Source organism: Frieseomelitta varia, unplaced genomic scaffold (genome assembly GCF_011392965.1).
Source record: "Frieseomelitta varia isolate USP_RPSP 00005682 unplaced genomic scaffold, Fvar_1.2 scaffold_4, whole genome shotgun sequence".
Lineage (NCBI taxonomy): Eukaryota > Metazoa > Arthropoda > Insecta > Hymenoptera > Apidae > Frieseomelitta > Frieseomelitta varia.
Window position 1 is genome coordinate 299,983 of NW_025110145.1, and position 10,207 is coordinate 310,189.

General features: G+C 32.9%; 1 protein-coding gene across 2 annotated transcripts in view; it reads right to left on the reverse strand.

The window, feature by feature from the left end:
- LOC122531425 (prolyl 4-hydroxylase subunit alpha-1) overlaps window positions 1-10,207 on the reverse strand; it is a 153,353-nt gene that overhangs the window by 138,090 nt on the left and 5,056 nt on the right. Inside the window, exon 2 of one of the 2 annotated variants that reach the window (XM_043659347.1) lies at window positions 7,139-7,144. The exons of the other annotated variant lie outside the window; for it this stretch is intronic. The gene's annotated coding sequence lies outside the window, so the exon portion shown is untranslated. The remainder of the gene's footprint in view (window positions 1-7,138; window positions 7,145-10,207) is intronic. 2 annotated transcript variants of the gene reach the window in all.

Consider the following 10,207-nt stretch of genomic DNA (forward strand, 5'->3'; position numbering starts at 1 on the left):
TACTAATATATAAATATTAATATAATATAATATATTGATATTTATCATAACACGTAAGAAATAATTGTAATTGATAATAACGATATAACAAATAATATAAATAATAGATGTAATGTAAGATTAGTAATAATACTGAACAATAATAAATACAGAATATTGTCGATAGTATAGTACTAATATATGAATATTATTTAGTATATTATAATATAATATAATATATTGATATTTATCACAACACGTAAGGAATAATTGTAATTGATATATAACGATATAATAAATAATATAAATAATAAATGTAACGTAAGATTAGTAATAACGACTTAATAAACAATAATAAATATAACAGAATATTGTTGATAATATTAGTATAGTACTGACAACTATTTTATATTGATATAATCAACAGGCACTGATATACGTTATATTCTCTTCCAACTGATAGCTGGTGACGTAATTATAACGTTATGTAGTTTTACATTTCTTGGCAGAATAATTCTGAACAGAGAATTAGCTTGTCACTTTCAAAAATGGCTGGTCAGTAACGTTAATGGAGTCACGCAGAGGTATTAAATAAAACTATGAAATTTATACGAAAGATACAGAAGTTATGAATTATTTAACTGTTTCACTTCATTAATGACCAAGATAACTAAATTTTAACCACGCTCTTGTTAAATTCAGCGGACCTTTTTTTTTCTTTTCTTTTTTCGTCTCAACCCCGCGTAGAATTTCAAGAAAAAAATATTGCTAATTAGCCGCACCTATTCACTCGAGCGAGAAACCTGAAAACTAGTAACCAGGCTACTATGTTCATATTTCTCTGAACGTAATTAGGAAAAATGGAGGTTAAATGGAAATATTTAAATATCATGGTATATGTCTTAGTTTGTTGTATTTTGTCGAATTTTTTGCAGTGCACGCGTTTTGCTTCTGCAAATTTTCCAGAAATGCATAAACAACTGCGGTCTGCTGATGATTAAAATTCCATGTAATATAAAAACAATGTATGAAACGTCTAGACTATACTGTTTTCTACGGTATTTTAACAACGTAGTGCAACTTTCTTTTAATCGTAACTATGCTTATTACATTAAATTATATCTTTCGGTTGTTTCTTTTTAATTTATTATGTTCATTATATATTTTCAATTCATTCATTCATTCATTCATATTTTTGAAAATACGAAAAATACACTGCATTGCCTGAATTTTTACATTCAATGTCATATTACAAAATATGAATTAATTACATCACAAATATGATGTTACAAACAGTTCGTTTTTTGCTTTATAATACATAGTGTAATGAAATGTCAATAAAATACGATAATGAAGTAGACTAACATCAGAAATGCTCCATCAAATGATCAATTCAAAAATTTCAGATTCAAAATTCTGCATTATTTGGTTCGTTCAAAAAAAAAAAAAAAAAAATAATAATAATAAAAATGAAAAGATCTAATTCTTTTTCTTATTATTATATCTGATTATTTTACGCGTTGTTCCCTATATTAACCCTTAGGAGCAATTTTAAAGGGAAAAAAATCTATCTGCACGGAGTGTTTTATACAAAAAAAAAAAGGAAAAAAAACATAATTTCCCTGTCAAGTGAACGAAAAAGAATTAAATAAAATATAATAAGGTACATATGATTGTTAGTAATTTCAATTTCGTTAGGTGGGTTAAAAAACATCTCACCGTAAATTAACTGTCAAAAAAAATGTGGGACAATTTTAAACCCAACAATTTTAAGTCAAATCGACAATTACCTGTACTCATTTTGTAAAAAGACCTTGCAGTTAAATTAATTTCCTCGATAAGTTGCCCGTTTTCGATGAATACTCGAGAAATCACAAGAAACAAAATAAGACAAAGGAAAGAAAAAAATTTACCAAATTACGCATGATTAATAGTGGAGAACGTCTGGACTTGGATCCATAAACATGACACCATGCCGAAAAACAATCGTGGAACAAAATGGAACACTTCCAAAAAAAAAGAAAAAATCACATGAAATAACCCAAGATTTTTACCAAACAACATGAAGAGAAAAGACAGAATAGTTATGACAAGGCTTAGAACAAGACACTGCAAACTCACACGAGTACCTACTAAAAAAAAAAAAAAAAAAAAAAAAGAAAAAAAGGAAACAGAACCCATAATATGTAACTAATACCACCAAATAATATCAATTCATCATCTGCTATTTGAACGCAGCAAGTACCACGCCCATAGGCAAAAATACAAAGTAACATCACCAGCAGTCCTGACGTCACAGAAACAGACAGAAACTATCGTGACCTATCTAAAGGAAGCTAACATCTATCATAAGATATAATCGTCTAAACAGGCAAAAAAACAGCACGAAGCTAATGACCAGAAGGTCAGATACAATGTTAACCATAAATTTAAAAAAAAAAAAGAAAGAAGAAAGAAAAAATCTACCAAATTATACAACACGTACGATTAATAGTGGAGAATTCGGGAAACGAACGTTTAGACTTAGAATGAACATTGCACCATGCTGAAAAACAATCGTGGAACAAAATATGAAACACTTCAAAAAAAAAAAAAAAAAAAAAAAAACAAAAACACATGAAATAACCCATGGAAAAACACAAGAAATTCTACCAAACAACATGAGAAAAGGAAAGACAGAGTAGTTATGACAAGGCTCAGAACAGGACACTGCAAACTCACACGAGTACCTATTAAAAAAAAAACCATAATGTGTAACCAATGCAACCAAACAATATCTGGAATGCGAGGACATCCTTCGTCTCCTCATCATCGACGACAAAACACGCGTGTCTAGGACGAAGCGGGGAAAACGCTTGCGCGCACATCGTGCACACAGGTTCATCGTATAGGCGGGTGCATTATGCAGCGTGCATAATACCAGGAGTGCACAGAGACAAATTGAACGACGAAGCGAAGGGAAGCAGGAGGAAGAGGAGGAGGAGGAGGAGGCGCAGCGGCGCACGTAGAAAAGGAAAATGATAAAGCAACAGCCTGGCCCGAAAGGCTGGATTACAAACAACCGTCGTCGTACGTGTAAGCAATTCAAGGGATGCGTTGAAAAGTGGTTTTAAATTGATATTCACCGGGGCTAGGCCAGCGGTGGGTTCCTTTCCACGCTGTTTCTCTCTCATCTTTGCTTTATGCCGCGCCATCTCGCCCGACTAGACTGCTTTCGAGTTTGCAGAACTCGCGGATACTCGCGGATACTGCTTGGAGACTGCAATTTTTGCTACTCCTTTTTTTAAGGGGGTATTCCAGTGTGAAGTGCGTGTTAGGGAATTTTTTGCAAAGAAACTATTGTACCTTTTGCAGTCGAATTGAACAAGGTTTATTTGTACGTGTTTCAACGACGTTGTGAAATTTCTTTCGGACGAAGAAAGTTAAAATTAGTGGCACTGCACACTGTCAAACACTGTCAAACATAGTCGCTTTTTTTACACTACGGCACATCCAAGAAAACAAATATCAATCAGCGGTGATCTATACAGATTCCTTGACTACAATAAACGCGATAACAAACATCAATAGGAACAAAAAGAACGAAGTCATACAAATGATTCAGGAAACATATACCGAACTTACTAACGACCACAAACATATAATAATCACCTGGATCCCGTCACACCAAGGAATTGAAGGAAACAAACAAGCCGACTCCTTAGCCAAAGAAGCAACAATCGACCAAACGAAAGAAACCAACATCCCAATCCCACGCCAAGACCTACTAGCTTCAACGACCAAAGCGGAAAGAGAAGAATGGAACAGAATTTGGACTACGACGAATAGAACCAAAATACACGACATAGCACACCATTTCTATCAAAAAAATACCAAACAACAATCAAAGCAGAAAAGAAAGGATAGCTATGACTAGGCTTCGAATCGGACACTCCAACATCACACACGAATACCTCCTAAACCAAAACAGAACCACCTTTCTGCAACACCTGCAACCTGCAAATCACCACCCAACACTTGCTACATGAATGCAGAAAATACCGAAACGTAAGAAGTAAATACGAATTAAACGAAAACACCGCTCTAACAAAAAAAAAACGTTATCAACTATTAGACCAGTTATAAAGAGTCAATTTCAACATGTCGACTAAAGACCTCGTAGTCGATGCGACGCTAAACTCCCATATAAAAAAAAAAAAAAAGGAATAGTCGCTTTTAAAAAAAGGTTATCTCACGGTGCTCATCGATTGAGCATGCTGAAACACTACGAAATAGAATAGAATTTTGTAAAAGTAATTAAAATTCATTACATCTCATAAACGAAGACAGATAGGACATATATTTATGTGACTTTTTTTTTGTGGGTCCCACAATTTACGAAACAGTCTGTATAATGTAAAATTCTCTCCTGCCTGAACCAAAAAGTGTGTCCAACGCTGTTCCGCGTTGTTTCTTCTCGCGTTCGACGTTTCGAGAATTATTTTCTCCCCGGCGAGTGATTCACACTGGGATTATTCGTATTAACGTATTAAAGCGGGGCACACACTTGCAGACAAGTGGCAAGAACGTCAGGCAAGAATGGATTGCAAAGTATCGACAGCGGCTGAAACAGAAGTGAGATCGAGTCGGAATATGGGCGCGCGCCCGCTGTTTCACAGTTAGACTAATGGAAACGGAATTAGAGAGGGACGTGCTTTTTCACAGTGCTTGACGTTCGATTTATTCCCGTGTCGAGTTTATCGACTGTAAATTCCCTGGAAAATTTAGAACCTCACCGAATGACGTACGTCGTTCGACCTCGATCTTAACTTTCTGTAATCGAATTCATTTTTATTTATGAGAGAAAGAGAGAGAGAGAGCTGGCGGCTGTGATTTTTCTAGTGACAGAAACAGGAATCGAGGAACGCCATGTTGGAATCGTAAGGGAATGAAAATTTCAACTTCGTCGGCTCGACTTTTCAATCATTCGTCTGACTCACGTTGATACTCGGGGCGCTAAATAACTGTTGAATTTGTATTGATTGAATTTTGATTGAATTTTTGACTTCGGAGTGGATCGTAATTCACCTCGTTTGTAAGAAACTACTATTAAAAAAAAAAAAAAAAAAAGAAAATCGATTTTCTGCAAAAAAATTTCACACTGTCCCCTTGAAACAAGAATGATTTTATTCACCTCGAGAAAACAGTCAGAATTGGCAGCAATTCCAGAAATTCGCCAAGCATCGATTTGCAAATAAAAGAGATTTTTAGAAATGAAACGAAATTAAACGATCGGTCAAAATTCCGGATTTGCAAGCTTTGGCGTGGACGCTCGCGCGTGAAACGCGGCGCGATCGAACGATTCCTCGAGCGTGTCAAAAATTGATGAACTCCCGTAGGAAGCGAGTTAAGGGTAGATATCGAGTAGGACACGTGTGACACGCGGAGCGTTGGTATCGAGTTAAACGCGGGATGAGGGACGTATGTACAGCGGCGCGTGACGGCCGACTAATTTATTCAGAAGCGTCATAATTGCGAATATATCGTGGGCCACTGTCGGTTGCGGATCACCGCAAACGGAGTCTGCAGCCACGCTGAAATTGCAAAACCGTGCACACCGATCTCGCCGTTGCGTGAAAATCGGAAACACGGCTGCACGCCGGCCGACAAAATTGCTAATTTTGCGACTTCTCCGCTCGATCGATCTAACGATCTATCGGTCCTGTGACGATGCGTGGACAGCGATTGGTCACAAATCTGAGTTTCAGAGCTTGTAATAATCACTTGTTAAGTCATCTAACAAGGGAACACGCCGATTTCGATGAAATCTGGCATGAATGTAGTTTTCAAAAAAACATTCGACCCGTATTTTTTTTTCTTTTTTTTTTTTTTTTTTTGATCGGCAATATTTAACACTTTGTTATCGAGAAAATTCCTGTCTGAGAATCGACCGAGTTTGATTTGTGAATTTGGATAATTCAGAAAAGAACGATTAACTGGATCGACAAGGTTGGAAATGTGGAACAAAATTTTGTCATTTATGGCACCGTTTTGGAGAAAGTCGAATTTAGTATTTATCAACTGCCAACTTTTGACGAAACATATTCAAAATTTGTTCAACATAATCGAATTGTAATTTTCTGTGTACATGTATAACTAAATTTTATAAATTATATATATTATACAATTATATATAATTATAAAATATTTATAATATATAAAACTATTATATTATATATAATTATACAATATTCATAATATATAAAATTATTATATTATATACAATTATACAATATTCATAATATAAAATTGTTATATTATATATAATTATACAATATTCATAGTATATAAAATTATTATATTATGTATAATTGCACAATATTCATAATGTAAAATTATTATATTATATATAATTATACAAGATTCATAGTATATAAAATTATTATGTTATATATAATTATACGACATTTATAATATATAAAATTATTATGTTATGTATAATTACACAATATTCATAATATATAAAAATGTTACATACAATATTCATAATATAAAATTATTATATTATATATAAGTATACAATATTTATTATATATAAAATTATTATATTATATACAATTATACAATATTCATAATATAAAATTATTATATTATATATAATTATACAATATTCATAGCATGTAAAATTATATATAATTATACAATATTCATAGTATATAATTATACAATATTTATAATAAATAAAATTATTATGTTATGTATAATTATACAATATTCATAATATATAAAATTATGATATTACATATAATTGCACAATATTTATAATATATAAAATTATTGTGTTACGTATATTATTATAACATAATAATTTTATATATTATACATAATATTTATATGTTATATAACATTATATATTACACATAATATTTATATATTATATAATATTATATATTATACATAATATTTATAATATATAAAATTATTATGTCACGTATAATTATACTCATAATATATAAAATCATGGTATTATACATAATTACACGACATTTATAATACATAAAATAAACACAAAATACAATTATACAATTGTACAACCTACACAATTTATTGCACATATGCAAAAAAATATACATGTAAAATGCGTAAAAAGAAAAAAAAGAAATGTAACACATATGTACACCTTTTTCTATTCACTTCAATTCTGTTCGATCCGCACTTGGTTCATTTGTTACCACGCGTTTCCGGGGGACGAGTGAAATTTGTTGTTTCGCGACGTAGCGGAAAAAATATACGCGTGGGTGGGCGTGCAGGTCGTTTACCGGAAGCGTCAGCCGTGAACGAGCCGAATTTTGGGGGAACGATGCAGCGATCGTTCGTGTACGATCGTTTTGCAAAAGTCTCGTGGACAAATTAGATTTGCAGCGGACGCGGATCAACAGCAGGTACGGTCTCGTCCGTTGTCTCGTACGAACTTTTCGCGCGAGCCATTGACTCGTTCGACTCGTAAAAAATACGGCTGGCTTGAATTGAAACTGGCGCGGTGAACGCTTCTGAATCTCTTCGGGGATGAACGTGTCGGTGCTACAGAGAAGCATTACTTCCCTCATTTCTCTGGCATGTTTATTTAAACATCGATTAAACGAAACAGACGACAAACTTTGTCCCACTGCAAAAAAAGTTAAGCTATTGGCCATCACTAGAGTTTCAATTTTAAATAGAAATTTACGTGTGTTATACCAGAAATATTTTCTACATTTTTCTACATTTCTATATTTTTTTTTTTTTTTTTCTGATATTACATTTGGCAAATTCGAGAAATTCAATTTCATCTTTTCTGTACAGCGAAAATAACAAATTTATATTTTTATCTTTTCTACATTTCTAGATTTTCCACATTTTTATTTTTTTCGAACAGAAGTACAACTGGCAGAATTAACAAAAGTGAATTTTACGCGGTGGAACGTGTTTTAGCAGTGAAATTGAAAAATTTCCAAAAGACTCATATATATATATATATCAGCTTCTTGAAAATTTATATAAGTGGATATTTTAATTTAATTTAATTTTAATTTATAATAAGTGGATATTTTAGTTTAACTTTATTTTAGTTTCAATTCATAACAAGTGGATTATTTCCTACATTCTTTTCACACTTTCACCTCTCCCGTGAAATTGGCAAATTTCTAAAAATCAATTACACTTCCAAGGGGTTCGTACATCAAACGGAAGAGCGTATTTCGCGTTATGCTCGTTGGTTAGTCGATCAATCGTCACTTGAAGTCCTTGGGAACGGTAGAACTTCCAGTCAGTTAGCAGTCAGTCATCAGCGAAGCATCAAGCACTCCGGAAGCAATCAGGCATCCGCCGGTAGTCTGTTTGTAATTGGACTGCGAGCATTGAGGCAATTAGGCTTCGGTCTATCAGACGTTTCAGTTATACCATTCACAGTTGGTTATCGTGGGAGATCGGTTACCATTCATGCTTCACGCTAGAAAAATAACAATCAAACGCTTCTTTCCTCGAGGTTTAAGCGAGTCTCATCGATGTTCAATCTGATATTTCTTTTTTCTTTCTTTCTCTGTACGTCGAGTGTAAATGTCGAGTTTACGGAGTAATAGGATAATTCATTTAACATCATCTGACAATGAGTGTTTCGAATGATCAAAGAGAGAGGCATATAACAAATTAATAGCGCATTCATCTTTAAATATACAGATATGTACCTATTGATAGATTTATTCAATATTAATATATTTAATGTGATTTAATATACTATATACATTTAATATATTTTTAATATTCTTAATATTAAAATTTAATATTAAAATTTAAAAATATTAATATTTTTAATATTCTTAATATTTTAAAAATATTAATATTTTTAATATTCTTAATATTTTAAAAATATTAATATTTTTAATATTCTTAATATTTTTAAAATATTAATATTTTTAATATTCTTAATATTTTTCAAATATTAAAATATCTTTAAAATATTAATATTTTTAATATTTTTGTTGAACAAGTAAACAAATTATTTTTAAACTATTAATGAAATATTATGCATAATAATGTATAAACTATTCTAACTAAATTTTATTTATTTAAAATTCCAAGAACACAAGAGATGTTAAGATAAATAAATGGATAAATAAAGATGTTAATAATAAAAGTAAAAAGTAATGAAATATCATGCATAATAATGTATAAACTATTTCAGCTAAATTTTATTTATATAAAATTCCAACAACACGAGAGATAAATAAATAAAGATAAATAAATAAATAAAGATGTTATAAAGCAACGAAATATCGTGCATAATAATGTATAAACTATTTCAACTAAATTTTATTTATTCGAAATTCCAAGAATACGAGAGATGTTAAGATCTAAAAACCTAACCTAAACCTACCAAGTCTGTTCCTCGCGAGACGGTCGAAAAAAATAAAAAGAAAAAGGACAGGAGGGGATCTACGAAATTATACTTCGCAAACAGGGGAGGGATCGACACCCTTTCGCCGCTGCACGCGCAAAACGTTCGATAATAATTCATATCGCGTTTCCCCTCCGTGTCGACGCGCGCTTTTATCACTCGCTGTTCCTTCTTCTTCCCCCCTCGTCGAAACGTGGAAGAAACGAGGGACGAGGGAGAGGAGGAAGCGGAAGCCGCGCGCAAACCGTGGCTTTTGTGTCCACGTTGCTCGTTCGCGAAAACAACCGTGCGTCTTCGAGCGATTTAAACGTCCGTCTCTCTCTTTCTCTCTCTTTATCTCTCTTTCTCGTTGCGCCACTCCCGACGAGGAACCTACGGTTCTATCTCTCGACGAGTCGCGGCTTTTCATTTCAATTTCCCGCGCTTCGGTGCTTCTCACGGACAACAGGATTTCCGTTTGCACCGTTCTGCCTCTTTTTGTGTCTCTTAACCTCTTGCCACGCACGTCGAGAATTTTTTGTCCCAAAATGTGGCGATATTTTCTCAGTTTTAATTCTATTTAAATGTAACCCAGGCAAAACACAAATGATAAATTTATTATTTCTGAATAATTTCTCTATCCAGCGATGTCATACTGACGAGTTCGAAAGGAAAAGGAAGCGACGAATTGTTGTATACGGTCACTCGTTATGGTCCGCAATAAGTGGTTAACCTCTTGCGCTGCAATGACGTGCCACGCACGTCGAGAATTTTTTGCCCCAAAATATGGCGATATTTTCTCAGTTTTAAGTATATTTGAGTATAACCCAGGCAAAA